A 16,555-nucleotide genomic window follows, 5' to 3' on the forward strand; every position below is an offset into this window, starting at 1 on the left:
TGTAGCAATGAGGAGAAGTTTTCTGAAGTCAAAGCAAATATTAAAATAAGGTTGGTATAAATGTACATGACATGCAAGTATAGATATTAAAAAGATGAGCCACTGAAGAAATTTTTAAAATATTGTGCAATCGTAAAATACATAAGCGTGAACTTGAAAGATGTAAGAATTATTTGATATATTTGTAAGGTGTGCTACATTTCAACACTAGATTTTTATACCTGCTGGTGGACTATCTTCTTTCTCAGCGAGAGAGTTTCTTTCCACTGTCTCTGTAGCTCATCTTCTCTTCTCTGAAGCTGCAAGTTTACACACAAAGACAAACCACAATGTCAACCAATTGGACCTCACTTAAGGAACCTGGGAGATCGATGTGTAAAGCAAAGAATGAACAGGACCCTATTTCTGAAGTACGTTGCTCAAACTGCTCTTTCATTAAAAGACGCTCTTTCTTATTGATTTTGGCTTAAGTAATGAGAAAGCTTATCCAAAAATCTTTAGCATTTGGGCTCAAGTTAAGGAAATCAATACAGTCATTTCCCATTTGAACTGCATATGTGAGTTTTATGTACGAGAGACAAGACAAAGCCAAATTCAGATAAATCAATAGCATTGTCAATAGAACATGAAACTGACAAATAGCGTTTTTCAGCAATTAAAGTGAGCTGTAAACATACAAAGACTAATCAATTACAATGTTTTGCCATTAACAGTTTTTAATTGGTACAAAAGTTATGTGTGAATGTGACTCCCCAGAAATGAAGAGTAGAGAACAGACTTCAGCATCCTTTCACTAATGAGGTGAAGCATGGCCATTTCACTGATGTTTTTATGAACACGCAGAAAACTTTACATCTGCCAAAACAAATGAAGACTTTAATTAGGCAGATAGTATTTGAATATCAAATAATCTATGTAAATCAGTGAAATACTTTATGAACACAGTCAAGGTGCACATACTGCATCCTTTCTTTTGGAATATACTCTTTGAAACACTGTTTTAAATTTTTAAAGAGTTTATAACATATTTTTGTATCTCTTAATTGAACAAAATTAAAATAGTTTTTATTTAAGCTGAAATAATGGGATCATTCTTAAATTTGAAAATTGAAAGCCAAAGTATCGCATTTCTTCTATGGTTGTATTCTTAAAAAATACAAAACTTTCTTTAAAAAATATTTCGCTTATACATAAGGGATTCTAGCATTTATTCAAATGACTTTTAAGAGTGTTTTGTATCAGTGATAACCTGTAATAAAATACTGACCCATTATGGTCTGCCATTACTCTGAAGTATTCATGAAAATTGCAGTACAGATAGCCAAATATAATTCATAATACGCTAAGATAGGCGTATCATTAAAATGCAGATAAAACCTTTGTTTTTAATAAAAAATGATATAACAAAAGTAAAAGGTTAATTGAAAAGCAAAATAAACTACCGAATTTAGTAAGGCACATTACCTAGATTAACAGAAATCAATGAAATCATTAAAACAATTAATAACTTAGACCTCCATTCAGACTAAGATAAACTCTGTGGCTATTAGAATGCGGACACAAGGCTACAGAGACATATCTATTCCGACTGGGCAATTTCCTCTCCTCTGTAACAGTTCAGTAATATATGCAGCTGGCATTATACGGTCCCCATTTCTTCTTGTGAGACAAGAGATCGTTCATGCTCTTTGCTATCTATGCTAAGTGAATCATAAGAACCACAGTCCTTATAGAAGAGAATGTATTTCCCCCCAGTGTTCAGGATATAAAATGGGCCATTAAAGCATCAATGATATTAATCAGAGCCTCATAATTGTTCAGCCTGTCCCCTGGATAGCAAATGATCAGAGTTCTACCCATGCTCCAGTCATAAACAGGGACGCATTTACAGCAAAGGCAGCCACAGATATCTTCCTAGAGGTGGTGAGGTACACCTAAAGCCATCCTGTGCTTCTCTGAAGATCGCATTCTGGAAAGAAACTGAAAATAAGCAAACATAACTTTATGAGTTACATGAACATAACAAAAGTTATAATTATAAATGCTCCCTTTTTGCCCAATACACTAAAAAATAAATAAATAAAAGTGAAACTCTAGAAACAGAAGTGTAAGATAATGTTATGAAACAGAAAAGGATGCTTGAGTTTTAACCCTATTCCCATGCTTCAGCCTTGATCTAAAGGAAGTTCCTGTCTTAGTCCTACAAAACAAAAGAAGACAGATGACATTTTAAACCAACGCTTTATTGCCACCACCCTCAAATGCCAAGACTCAATGATTACATACTATTTTGGTCTTTTTTTATTCAGACTAAAACCAAGAATATACTGGTGCTCCCCAATAGCATTATAACCCTTGAATACAAATTTGAATACAAATACAAAGATGAAAATACAGTCTTTGTGAGACGAAAATATTTGTATTTAATAAGGTAAAAATCTGATCATATCAAAGTAAAGCAAATTTAAGTCATTACTTTAATCTGTAAGGAAATGCACGTTATCAGTAAATGTTTAAGAAATAACACGCAAGCAACCAAAAACTGAAATCTTAAGTTTTTGAAAGGGATTCTGATGAATGATCCTACAGAAGAATGTTCTATATAAACATCTAAGAAAGTACATAAACAATTTATAAAATATCAATAAACTGAGTAGCAAATAGTATATTAAAATAAAAAATGTTCATTCTTAATCCTATATTCTAAGGAAAGGTATATCCAAGTTTAAAGAAGGCATGATTCATGTAGAAAATTCATATTAGACAAAATCGTACAAAAACAACAGATGCAAATATAATGAATAGTTATAACATCCTAAAACTGAATTGCAGTGGGCTCTGGAGGAAGATCAATCTTGGTTTGACATTGCAGCTCTGCCATTTGCTAGCTGTGGTAATTTAGGGCATATTTTTACTTCTCTCTGAGAGTTTCTTTATCTGTAAAAAGTGGAGAAAATAATAGAACATTCTCAAGGGGTTGTTGTGAAGATTAGATCAGACGATATGTGTTGTACTTCGCACAATGCCTCGCACATATTAGGCCTGTGCTAAATACTTCATGACCAAATGAATTAATTACTTTATTAATTAACAAACAGTAGTCTTATTATAATACAGAATTTGAATAAAATGCTGAAATTTCAAAATATATTGCTAGTCAAGTAATTTGTATGTAAATGTAATTGAGAAAACTGTTTATTGTATCTGCAAAAAAGATTTCTGGAACAACTCTACTAATAAGGATTCCAATTGTTACGGAGTCATTCACTCAACAAACTCATATTGAATACCATGTCACACCAGGCACGGGATTTTTAACCCTACATTTAGTAGAACTTTTTAAATGACACTCATTAGCAGACGCTCATTTCACATATGACTGAGACGATAAAGCAAGTACTAGAGGCAATGACAAGATAATACTTTGCCAAGCACCGTTACCCTAAAACGTGAAATCGAGTGACAGCTCTCTCTCCTCGCTAGCTAGGGCTCACCAGAAGCTGAATACAAGAAGAATCAGTCTCAGTTTTCACTTCCAAGAAAAGGTACATGCCCATAAACCAGCCTCTAAAATCAAATTGAGCGTCTTTATCTACAGAATGCAGCAAATACTACCTGCCTTTCTCTCTTCCTGGAATTTTGGGTGAGAATTCAAGAGATACAACATATAAAGCCTATGACCTCTAAAGAATATATGTTGTTGCTCTTATTATTTTCAAGAGGAAATATAAGCAGTATTCCATGTTTCTATTCCTCAGCTAGTCCAAGTAATTTACAAATTACTGAACAACTTTAATTGTTTCTCTCTTCCCCAGCTTCATAACATTGTTGCTGCCTCCATCTGCTGCCTAAACCTACTCTTGCTTCAAGTCTTAGCTCAGACAGGCCTTCTCTAAAGCCTTCTTTTTACTTTCTCCATCCCACTCACTATTGATTGAAGTTCCATCTCTGTGTGCTCCTAAAACCCCCTGTTTTCTCTCTACGAGAGCACTTCCTCTATCAGGTCATTGCCTTTTTACTTGTCCCCTTATATTGCTCCACTGGAAGTTCCTGGGGATGGGAACCATATCTTGCCTGTTTTTTGCATACCTGACATGACAAGTACTTCAGCAAATGTTGCCTGGATTGGTAAATGAATTCATAAAATGTTTGGGAATAAATTTTCTTAGAGCTTATGCTACAGACTACACACTCTGCCAAGCACTTTATACAAAATTATCTCATTTTATTCTCAAAAAGGAATACTCTAAGATAAGCAGGATTAGTAGTCCCATATTATGGATGTGGAAATATATGAGAGATTAGGTTCAGCCCCAATCACGCAGATGGTAAATGGTAGGTCTAAGATTCCAAGTTCTCTCAACCATTGTATTAACCATCTCAGTCCAGTGGAATTCTCATTTTCACAGGTTCGAAAACTGTATTATACCAATTTTCCAGGAGAGATCAGGTCCTGGTTTATGTATGCAAGGTAACTGATCTTAGACCAAAGCATATAACAGAGTACAAATTTATTAATTTCTAATAGAATATACAAATGCTAAATAGGCCAAAATATTTTTTTCTGTATTTCATGATCTCACCTTTAAAAAAGCTACATAAGATATCATATTTGTTTGTTCTTTCAACAAATATCATTGACCACCCATTAGATAGAAGATATTGAAGACAAGGCAATAAACTAGACGGAGAAAAAAAGCCATACTTTTGTGGAGTTTATATTCTAGCGAATTCTTATTTGGCACCATGTGCCAAGCACTGAGCACTTTACTTTTATTGACTTACATAATCTTTCTAACAACTCTATGAATTTGTTACTACTGTTACCTCAATTCTACAGATATGGACACTGAGGCAAAGAGAGGGTAAGTAACTAGTTCAAGGTTAAAGATTTTAAGAGCTGCACTCACAGCTTGAACAAGGCTCTCTGTACAAGGAACTTGCAGTCCAGGCAAGAGAGCTGTGTGTCAGTGGATCCTGTCACTCAGCCTCATGGGATGTTACGAATTGTGCTACAGAACCCTGGATGCCGTGAGCACCCAGGGCACCAGCTCTTTTCCTCAGGCCCTCTTGTTCCCTGAGGAATGCTGCAGATGCTCTGATACAGACCTGCTTTCCAGTCTTCCTTTGTATTCATCCATCAGAAGCCCCATTACCTCATGCCTCGTAGGTGTAATACGATTAAGTCCGTTACATTCCCTTCGTATGAATTGCTGGTTGCAATTAAGAGACAGTCCACTTACACACATTTCCCAGAGCACAAGATCCATTTTATGCTTTGTTTTTTAAAATTTAGATTGTTCTCAACGTTATACCTTAGGGCTATAAGTGCTTCTAGTCTTTGACTACAGCTTTTGCAAAAACTAGAACTGGAAATAAGCTTTTACATTTCTAAATCATTCCTGTTTTGAGAGGTCAGCAGCACATTATTAGTACATGGTTTCAGCAAGGACATAAAAACCTTTTCTTTATAGACTTTTATTGAGTAATATTTTAAATGTAATATCTATTATATAAATATTACATAATTATTTATATTTTATTATCTATAATATATTTCAATAGTATGTCACCAGATATGTGATTGGTGCATTCCACAATAAAATAACGCTGTCTTTATTTTCAGCTCTCCCCACAACTATGCCTCCTACACAGTAGCAGACACGTTGTATCTGAATTGAAAGTTTAAATCTAAAATAGCAGTAGCATTAAAAATTGGCTATAAACAAAAATTGATTAAAGATTTCTCCTTTGAAAAATTCTCTCAATATGTGCTTCTATCTCTTTTCTTTTCTGGTTGCTCCTGTGTCTCTTCTCTTCTTTTTTTCTTAACAGATGCCAGTCCCATTCCATTTCCTTCTCAGTACTCCACCAACACTTCCTCTCAATTCTAACTTAATCTCCTATCTTCTTTCCCATTAACCTTTAATATACACACTTGCTATCTCCTCTTTACTTCCTATCTGGCCCATTCATCTCTCATTTCTTTCCTAATATAATAGATGTGAGAAAGGAAGCTCGATACTCTATAAAACAAACACAGAAATTAAGGTCTCAAAGATGAGAGAACAGGATAACTGAATTGCACCACCTGAATACAAACATATTTACATATTGTCTCTTTCTCAGGTGTTTTTTCCTCTTGCTTTTCTAAACCAATATTTTAGGGAGGAAAAAAAAGACGTACTAATTTTTAATCCCTCTCTGCTCCATCAACTGAAATTTCTCTGAACTGCATTTGAAATAACCTATTCAAAGGATTAACTGTGTCTGGCATTTATCTTTGTATCTGTCCTACCTGGCAGAATGCCTGTCACAGAGTAGGGCCTCAATGAGCGTTTGACGAACAGAACTGAAATAAAGAGGGTTAATACTTGATAGGAAATAAATAGGTGAATTAAAGGAGAAACTGCTGTTCACCAATTGCTGCGGTGAGGACCGCGGACTTGGATGAGGGCGGGTGGTCAGGACTCACAACTTTACGTCCTACCGTTGGACCTCTCACTCTTTCCCTGATTATCATTTCCCTTCCCTCCCGGGCCACCTATTCAAAGGTGCAAGCACCTGTTTGCGAGTTAGGGTTAGAGTTGTACTAGAGGTTCAAAGACTCAAACAGATGATGCTGTAATAAGTCACTTGTTTTTGATCCCTAAATAAATGGTGACCCAAATCTAACACTGGGCTAAAAGAAAAATCTAAATGTAAAACTTGCTTTAATGGTCTTGCTTTTCTTCTGTTCTTATCTCCCTATAACACTCAGATTTTAAGACACACTGTCTGAATTAAACCTTCATGTACTCTCAACACTACTTGGACTTGCGGAATGTCAAAAATATCATGGAGAACAGCAGTTCTCAAAATGAACTCTTTCAGAGACTCCTTTCAGGGGGTTTACGTCTGCACCCCCTCCCCATAGAGAAGATGTGGTTTATTTATACATTTGACTTCAGTGTACCTTCTTGTTAGAAGAATGGAACATGGTGCTCTCCATATTTTTACGTCAACCAACCTAACCCAATTCTATCATCTAAAAATGAATAAAATCGTACTAACTTTCACTGTATTTAGAGTGAATCTCATCCCAAAACTTAATTCAACTAATTCTAGAATCAATATATAGTAAAAAAGAAGGGGATGTAAAACAATAATATGTTTTACTTAGTTAATAAATGAACTGATTTCATACTAGAGGATGGAACCTGTATGTGGTGCAGTAGAGGCCCATGGCATGAGCAGTCAGTACTTCAAAAGGTACCACATAAGACTGATACAGGTGAATTGGAATTGGTAAAATTGGAAATTGAGAGAGATTCTGATAATCTAGTCTATTAGGATTTAAAACCAACAGATGAGTTTTTCTGCTTCCTCACCATTCATCTTATGCGGCCCTGTTACTGGAGTACTCAACATACCTTTACAGACATGCTAGTCTCTGTTCTTAAGATCTCTACCCACCCCAGGAATACATTTTTACTTTAACAAATTATTTCTTTTGTACACTCCTTTCCAAATGAAAGCTACAGCCTACATTTACATTTCTCTGTCAGAAACTTTCTCAACTCTTTCTCCTAACACCAACATAAGCCTACAAAACAGATCTATAAAATATGCCTTCTAAGGAAAAGTCCCAAGTAAAACTAAAGTATAATGATCATCAATTTCAAAACCATACTTAGCAAATGTGAAACTCCAGTAGCTTCCCTTTCTTACTTCTCTTAGATCATTGAAAGGGAGGAAGAAATTCCAGAAATATTAAGGAAGACATAATAATTGATTAGATGTGGAGTCTGAAGAAGGAATTGTTTAGGATGATTCTGAAATGTCTGCCTCGAAAAATTAGATGAGTGTAATTTCTGTCATGAATAAAGACCAATGACATTCTGATTAGATTTCCATTCTGGAAAAGTCAAAGCTATGGGGACACATAACATATCAGTGGTTGCCAGGGGTTAGGGGTGGTGAAGAGGTTTCCTATAAAGGGCAGCATGGGAGAATTTTTAGGAATGATGAAACTGTTCTGTATATTGACTGTGGTGATATTTGCATGTTTCTATGCAGTGGTCAAAACTCGTAGAACTGTACATCAAAAACAGTGAATTTTACTGTAGGTACAAATAAATAGTAAATAAAAATAACCAGTGCTTGATGGTGAATTATTTTAAATGAGGACTTATCCTAAGAATTATAAATATGTCAGAATGATTACAGGTGAAAATAAATGAAAATTAATAGAACACCAAATTAGAAATTAGACTAGAACAAGGAAAATGAGATTGCTTACACACTAGAAATAAGAATGAAGTAACAATACTAAATTAAAAGTGAGATGAAGCTGGCCCTGTAGCATAGTGGTTAAGTTTGTGGGCTCCGCTTTGGCTGCCTGGGGTTCGTGGGTTCAGATCCCAGGCACTGACCTACACATTGCTCATTGAGCCATGCTGAGGTAATGTCCCGCTTTTGCTCTGCTTCTCTGGTTGGCAGAATTCTTACTGCTGAATATAGACAAAGGTGGACAAGAAAGATAACCTAAGGCATACATTTCAGACAAATTTGAGAGGTTGCAGTTTAACTTTATAGGTTATAGTTTGGGGCAAAGAAATAATGTTGACCACATTCTGGTCTTCAGCTTTACTTACTTAATGAGCTTTGCTGAATTCAGTTTGTCAAAGCACCTGGACTCACGACATATCAAGAGAGAGACTATGGTCTTGGCATAAATTCCCTCTGCATGCCACCATCAGCAAGAGTTAGCCAACCGCCCCTGCCGCTCCTCTGCGGGACTCAAATGCTCTATGAGCAGGAGTCGGTGGAGTGCCGCCAATACTTATCCTCCCTGTTACTGCTCCAGGATTCCCTGCTTCCCACTCGCAGTCTTCTCGCCCATCAGCAGTCACAGGCTGGCTCTCACTGACTTTGGAACACCAGGACTAATGGCATCTTCCTATCCCTGCTAGCCCAGGACAAATCCCCATCCAGCTGTAGCCTCACCTCTATCTCTTCTGAACTTATTTCCTAACCTTATCCATCTTCGAAATTTTAACACTCTGGACCTCAAAGTCAATCATTAGAGAACAACTTTTAAAGTTTATACTAAACTACTTTTGTGAAAGTTCCCATCTCCTACTTGTCTTAAATGAAACTTGGCTCTCCGGTGACATTGCTTCCAAGAAGCTATTCAAGTAATATGTTCTTTTTCCATACGCCTTCTGTCTCCAGACCTAGAAATGAAATTGATGACTTTTTTGCTCCACATTGTTGCTTCTAGACCACTATACCCACATTTTGTAGTCATCTAACACTCCCCAGTGAACTACCCCTTTCTTTGAAATTTTAGCCCCTCGCTCACCGATGTTTTCTCCATTTCCACACCTGTCCTTCTTCTTGGATTTCAAGTTCCACGCTGAAGTCAATATCCTGATCTCTCGAATCCTTGACCTCATTCATCCAATGATCTTGTTCTCCACCCTACAGCAGCTATTCAACACCAATTGACCTTGACATTTCCAATGAAAACAAACTCTCTGTCTCAATTTAACACACCTAGCTTTCTATTATCATTTGTATGTTCCAGCTAACTCCTCTGACACCTATCTCTAACAATCTTTGGACTTCATCAGAATTTTCAATTCATTTATTCTACCAACTATTCACTGTTCCTTCCTCCCTTCATGTCCTTTCTTTACTATTTACCCAGTTTAAATTTATGGTGAATTATTATAATACATCTTTCTCTTAATTCCTCCCTCTTGCTTGAGAAAAACCCTGGTTAAATCCAATTTTCCAGCTCTACCCAGTACCTCTGAAGCTAAACCTGGCTGGAAAAAATACACAATAATGCTGACTGGTCTATTGTGATGACAAAATTTAAGTGGATCTTTAAGCCTGCTTAGAAATAACATTATATTTATCTAATCCATTTTCTCACTTATTGTCTTAGCTAATTGTTCTCTTCACACTCCCAAAATCTATTCAAATTTCTTCACACTGAGCTCATGACATTGCTTCCTACTTTGGTGAGAATATAGAAACAGTAAAAACAGAACTTACGTAAATTGTCTTCACTACATTTAACTCGCTGCCTGTATTTGTATTGATAGCACTGCGTCCTCTACTGTTACTGTGGCTGAACTCTGAATGCTCATAAGTAAAGCACCCCTCCCACTTGCCATTAATTGACTCCCACAATTTTCTACTCTTTCTTTGCATTCTTAGCTTTTCTCTTTCCATTGGATCATTCCATCAGGATGCAACAAGCTACCATTTCAACTATGTTTTAAAAAAATTAAACCTGCCTAGACCCAATTCCTTCATCTAGCTCATCTGTATCTTACCTCCAGCTTTATGAGAAAACTCTTAGAAAGAATCTATGCATAGCTGTCTTCTATTTCTTCTTTCTTGTTTTCTCTTGAATCTGCTAAATTAGGTTCCACTATCAGTGCTACAAAGAAAGCATTACCAACCTCAGCAATGACCTTCACTTTGCTAAATCCAATAGTCATTCTTCAGACTTCATCCTGTTTCATCAGTCAGCAGTATTTGACACAGTTAATCATTTTCTCCTCAAAATTTTCTTTTTCTCTTTTTCATCGTAGCTTCTAAAACATCACCCTCTTCAGGATTTTCGGCTGCCTTTTTGGCCCCTCCTCCTCAAAGTCTTCTGCTGGTTTTCGGGGTTTTTTTTTCATCTCTGACTTATAAATCTGGGAATGTTCTTGGCCTCAGTCCTTGAGCCTTTTCTTTATTCAGTCATTAGAGTGACGGTGCCACCCAATTTATGGCTTGCATATATTTACGCTGACAACTCCCCAATTTTTATTTCCTACCTGGACTCCTCCAGGAATTATATTTATATTTTCAAGAGCCTTGGCATCTCCACTTAGTTATTTAATTTATCCCTCAAACTGAACACATCCAAAACTGCTCTATGATATTCCTCTACAACTGCTCCTCCTACAGTCTTCCCCATCTTAGTCAATGGCAACGCTGTCCATTTAGTCATTCAAGTTAACAATCATGTTGTCATTCTTGACTCAACTTTCTTTCACCCCATAGCTAGACTGATAATAAATCCTGTGGCCTCTAATTCCACAGTATATTCAGAATTTTATCACTTCTCCACTTCATCACTGTTATCACCCTGATTGAAGCCACCAGCATCTCTCATCTGCATTATTTCAATTAGCCTCCTCCAGGTCTTCCTGTTTCAGTATTATCATTCTTCAGTCTCTTCTCAACACAGCACCGGAGTGAGTCTATTAAAGCCTAATTCATATCACGTCACTCCCCTGATCAAAACCCTGCAACAGTCCTCCATCTAAGACTGAGAGCCAAAGTCCTTACAGTGATTTCAAGGCACTCAGTGATCTGAGGTCCCTAATACCTCTCTAAATATGGCAACTCCTGCTTCCTCCTTTTACCCGGTTCACACTGCTCCAGTAGCACTGGTGTCCTTGTTGTTTATCACATAGCCCAGAGATACTCTCACCTTTACACACGCTACATCCTCTGCCTGAAGGTTTTTCCTCAGTTGTCTGCAAGGCTAGTTCCCCTATTTCCTGAGGTCTTTATTCAAAAGTCATTTTGAATAAAGTCATTTTGAACTCAGTGAGGTCTTCTTTGGCCACTTATTCTAAGATTTAAGTCAATAATCTTGTCTCATCACCATCTTCTGCTTTATTTTTTTCTTCCTTGGCATATATATTTGACATCACTATATTATTTACTATCTCTAACAGTAGAATTTAAGATTCATGGGAACAGATCTTTTTTTATCACTTTCATTCATTGCTATATTACCAGGACCCAAGGCAGACAGTTCCTGGCACATAATAGACACTCAACAAATAATTTGCTGAATTAATAAATGTATATGTGAATGGACTTTGTATCAAAGTCTACAAAATAAAATGGGTAAGAATGACATTTCATTCTAATAGTTATTTTAAACTAAAGTTTCCAAAAAATGATTTATTATTATTTACATCCTTTATGTAGTTACTTTGTGAGAGATAAGAAACAGAATTTAGAAAGATAGGCAGAAACTAGGGATATAGAAGCATATTGTGGGCTACCATGAAGAGAAATCCCCAAAGTTCAATGGTTTAACACATTAGAAATTTATTTCTTACTCATGCAAACCCAGTGTGGGATAGTGCAGGTTCTCCCATATCTGATGTCTCAAGAATCCAGATCCCTTTTATTCTGAGATGCAGTCAGCTTCACATGAGATTTTCATGGTTTCTACACCCAGGGAAGAAGTAACATAGAGTTGCCTAGTCAGTTCTTAAATTCTCCAACCCATAAGTCATAGATCCCACTGCCGTTCACACTCCCTTGGCTAAAAATAGTCATGGAGTTCTTGTCTTGCAGCAAAGATAGGGAAACTTCACTATCTACAACACACTCATAAATAAAATTATAGGTAAACCTCAAATGGCATATGTTCAGGAAAGAATCTACATGTTAAAAAAAATTACAGACTATACCAAAGAGCATAAGGAAGTGAACATTGACTCAAAAAGAGCATAAGTACTGGAGTAAATCAGGGAGGAGGAGGGTTTTCAACTGGACTTTAAGAAGAAAGTAAGTCTTTGCCAAGAGAAAAGAAAGTTAAAAAATTATTACAAGTAGAATTATCTTAATATTTTACTTTACTTTGCTTGTGTGATAGCCAAGTTACATTTTAATTTTCTGACAAGTGGTTAGAGACATTGAGCATGACCAAAAGTGCAGTAATCTTATTTGTATGTCCAACCTGGATAAACATACTAACTGTTAGTAGGCTATGAGCATTGGTATTAAATATATGGCTGTAGCTTTATAACTCTTAAAATACATTATTCTGGACCATTATAGTTCATCTATTATGCACATAGATCTAAGTTTCTCTAATTTTTAGGGACTCTTCTTAAGAGATTCTTTAAAAATATGCATAAGATCTGCAATTGTTGGCAATAACACAAAAAATACTTGGAGAATTGTATAAGGAAAACCACTTAACTATTATAACAATAATACAACTAGTGTGAAATTTAGCTATTACATAATAATTTCACTCTCTATAAAAACAGTTTATTGTGAAATTGGTATACAAGGTCGTTAAAGTTATTCAAATTGAATCCAATCGGTAAATCTTAAGATGAACCTTCCACTGTATTATTTCAAGCTAAACTTTTCACTATAGTGTATTACAATGAATGAGGATCTATCAGAGACCACATCCAGAGATGCCATTGTCAGTCTCACTTCTCACCTGACTCCACCGCAAATCCAATCAATAGATTTGTGGAAAGTGTTCTACGTAGTTGAAAAATGCCGAGAAAAGTGTATATCCATTCGTGTCATTTTATTTTTAACTTTGTTTCTCATAAAGTTTAAAGATTTGTCAAGTATCAAAAAAATCATTGCCTTCTTGATTGCATACTATCAAGTAAAGTTTCTGATATAAATATTGAAGGTGGGGCACTCGTCATCTGCTCCACACATTTCCACAGAAGTGAGGTGACTTTTGCTTTACTTCCCAGGAGGAAAAACTATTATAGGAACATTTCCAGTTCTTCTTCTTTGCCTATCAATTTGTTTTAACAATAGTTAGGGTTAGAGCCAAAATTCAAGTTAAGGCCAAATATCTGTCAGGCTTCCATTTCTAAACACTGACATTAGATTGGCTTTAAATCTTCATCATTTACAAATACTTTAGGCTAGCAGTTTATATACACATCAACAATATAAAGCTATATAATCAAGCAAGGTGTTTCTTCCAGTGGGGATGGAGGGAGAATGTGTTTTATCACTTTAAATTTTGTTCTCATTAGTCTTACTTAGTACCATCAAACATACTATATATCTTTTAAATTGATTTTTTTCTTGTAGAGAACTGTCATATTTATTGGAAAATTCTTTTCCTGACTGTGAAAAGGTAGAGTATACTATGTAAAACATAGGCTGGACAGTTTTTAAATTTATTTAGTCAGCAGGTCAAAATTACTCCTTCTGAATATAGTGTTTAACAGCTGGATTTCAGAGAAAATGCGAGCACTCTAACTTAGCTTTCTACTGACTAATCCATACTTTATTTTCCCAACTGACTGGCACGCATTTGTATTCTTCTGAAGAAAATATGTATAATCAGTATAATAGATATTCTTTCAATAAACTGTGTACTTAAAATGAAAAATAAATAATATTCCTTATTTGGTGACTCGAGATTAAACCTACCTCTACTTCTTCCAATGACATCATATAATCATTCTCAAAGTTAGATTTTTAAAACCTCAGAATATTAGAATCATGGATTCGTACAATTTATCTTTTCTGCTATATCTTCCCCTCAAAGGAAATTATTAAAGTTATTTTGCTCCTTCTATAATACTCTCTCTTTGATCCATCCTTTCTTTTTCTCTTTTTGTTTAGGTACCAATCTCTTCTTATTTTGAACACTCATAACACCTGCAGAAGGAACCTCTGATGCTCTAAGTGTGATCATCTTCCTAAACATCAGTTACATCCTGTTACTTCTCTGTTCAAAAGTCTTTAATGACTTCTCGTTGCTTTCATTCTTGAAAGTAGGAAGGTCCCTGAGTTTCTGAGGTTGACTAACTTTTGAATCTCTCATGACCCTCTGGAGAGTTAAGAGGACTTATAAGTGAGTCCTTAAAGAACAGAAGATGTTTAACTATGTAGGGCTTAGTCTAAGCTCAAACTCTAGTTTTAAGAAATAAAGAAAAAGAAAACGTTTCTGTGTTATGTAGTTTACCTTATACAGTTTAACTGGGTAGAAAGTAGATGCAATTTAGAGGAAAATTTTTCTCTAGAAGTATAATGCCTATATTTTACTTTTATGCCCCATGTGCATTTCCTCTAGTTGGTGTAGTTTTAGGGAAAGTAAGAAAACCCCCAAATTCTCTTCAAAATCCTGTGTTCTCTCATATAGTAATTATGTGAATGCTGCATTTTAATATTTTAATTAGTTAGACCTCAAAATTCTATATTTCAAATGACTCATAGGTTATGGAAGAAGTAATATAGAAGGACCTCAAATTGACCATTCTCAAGAACTTTGCATTCTTTTCTAAGATGTATGCAACAATGAAGAAATAATTTAAGATTAAAGGGAATCAAGTCTGAGACTTCGTGAGAGCTCAGAGCTAGGAGTGAATGACTTCAGGTGGAATGATGCAGAAGGCCTCCAGGAAGAAATGGAGCCTAACTTGGTCCTTGAAGGATACGTGGGTGACAGAATGTTGGAGGAAAATGGACAGTTGGAAAGGATAGCAAGAATAAAGATACAATGTTGTAATGATCTTTAGACGACCAGACTAATCAGAGAGGAGTAGTCCTGATTCAGTGTAGTAGGCAATCAATTTGAGTAGCCAGGTGAAGTTAAGAGTGATAGGAATGACAAGAATTATATGAGGATATGGATGGTGGAACTAGAATGGGAAAGTCCATTTGGAGAAGATTTTCAAAGAAAAATCAAGAGGACTTAGAAGCACGTTGGTGGTGGCAAGAATTTTATTAAAGGTGAGATGTTATAAATGAAATTTTTAAAAGCAGTAGAGTTATCCTTCCAAAAAGATTTTTTTAATAGAGGTGGATGAACTGTGTGACATTTCAACATCTTTTCCAAATCTATAGTTCTTTCAACACACACGTGTAATTAATTGATCTTTTGTACAACCTATCTTGCCAATGTTCATTTCAGACTATGCACTTAAAATAGAATAAGGCTGATAGTATTTAACAGGTTGTACCTTTAAAATGAGTACACAGAATACTTTCACGTGAATATGATATGTGCAAATTCTGAAATGATGAAATTTTGGAATAGTTCAGGAAATTTTCACATATTCAAAGAATATATTACATCTGTGTTTCTACACTTTAATAATGCTTACCAGATTCAATTTCCCCCTTAATCATTATTTTGCTACTAGAGTCACAGTAAAATTTGGAAGTAACAAAGTGATAAGGCTCTAGAAGTCCAATCTAATTGTGGGTCAGGACGTGTGTTCTGGGAGAACAATTAGGCATCAGGATGACTTAAGCGGCACATGGGTCAAAGAATTTTATGTGTGAAGTTCTCAGAAAGGCAATTAAATTATTATAAATATTATAAATGGTTTTATAATATTGTACAGAATTATAAATAGTCTTACACATTATCACAATTTCATGACAACAAATCAACAAAAGCCTTGTGAAAGAATGAAGTTAATGAATAACAAGCAGAATGGTAGAAGTATGACTAGAAAATTTGGAAGTTACTTCTCCCAGGGTCTCTCTGCTTGTGAGTCTGTGTTTTCTTCATACCATAATTATGAAAAATTGTTATCGTTCACCTATCTGCATTTGGAAATAAATGAGAGCAACTATGTCAGTGGTTTTTCATAATCAAAGAGACTCAAATGATTCTAATAATCTAAATGTTAATAGTAAAAGAGAACACCCTGACCTGGTCATACAGAGAACAAAACAGACCAGATATATTAATTAGAGAAAAAAGAAAGGAAAAGGAGACCTAGCTGTTGCCTGTTTAGTTGAGCGAAACCAAATT

The 16,555-nt window shown here is 35.5% G+C and overlaps 1 long non-coding RNA gene across 2 annotated transcripts in view; it reads right to left on the reverse strand.

Annotated features, from left to right (window-relative positions):
- Positions 1-16,332, reverse strand: part of LOC123283751 (uncharacterized) — a 30,982-nt gene extending 14,650 nt beyond the window's left edge. The window contains exons 1-3 of one of the 2 annotated variants that reach the window (XR_011493116.1): positions 12,129-16,332; positions 1,857-1,980; positions 222-299 (exon numbers count right to left, since the gene is read on the reverse strand). This is a non-coding gene — a long non-coding RNA (uncharacterized lncRNA). Of the gene's footprint in view, positions 1-221 lie in introns of both variants that reach the window. The other variant, XR_011493115.1, reaches the window with a different exon arrangement.
- Positions 16,333-16,555: the final 223 nt, after the last annotated feature.

This window comes from Equus asinus, chromosome 12, assembly GCF_041296235.1.
Source record: "Equus asinus isolate D_3611 breed Donkey chromosome 12, EquAss-T2T_v2, whole genome shotgun sequence".
In the NCBI taxonomy this organism is placed as follows: Eukaryota; Metazoa; Chordata; class Mammalia; order Perissodactyla; family Equidae; genus Equus; species Equus asinus.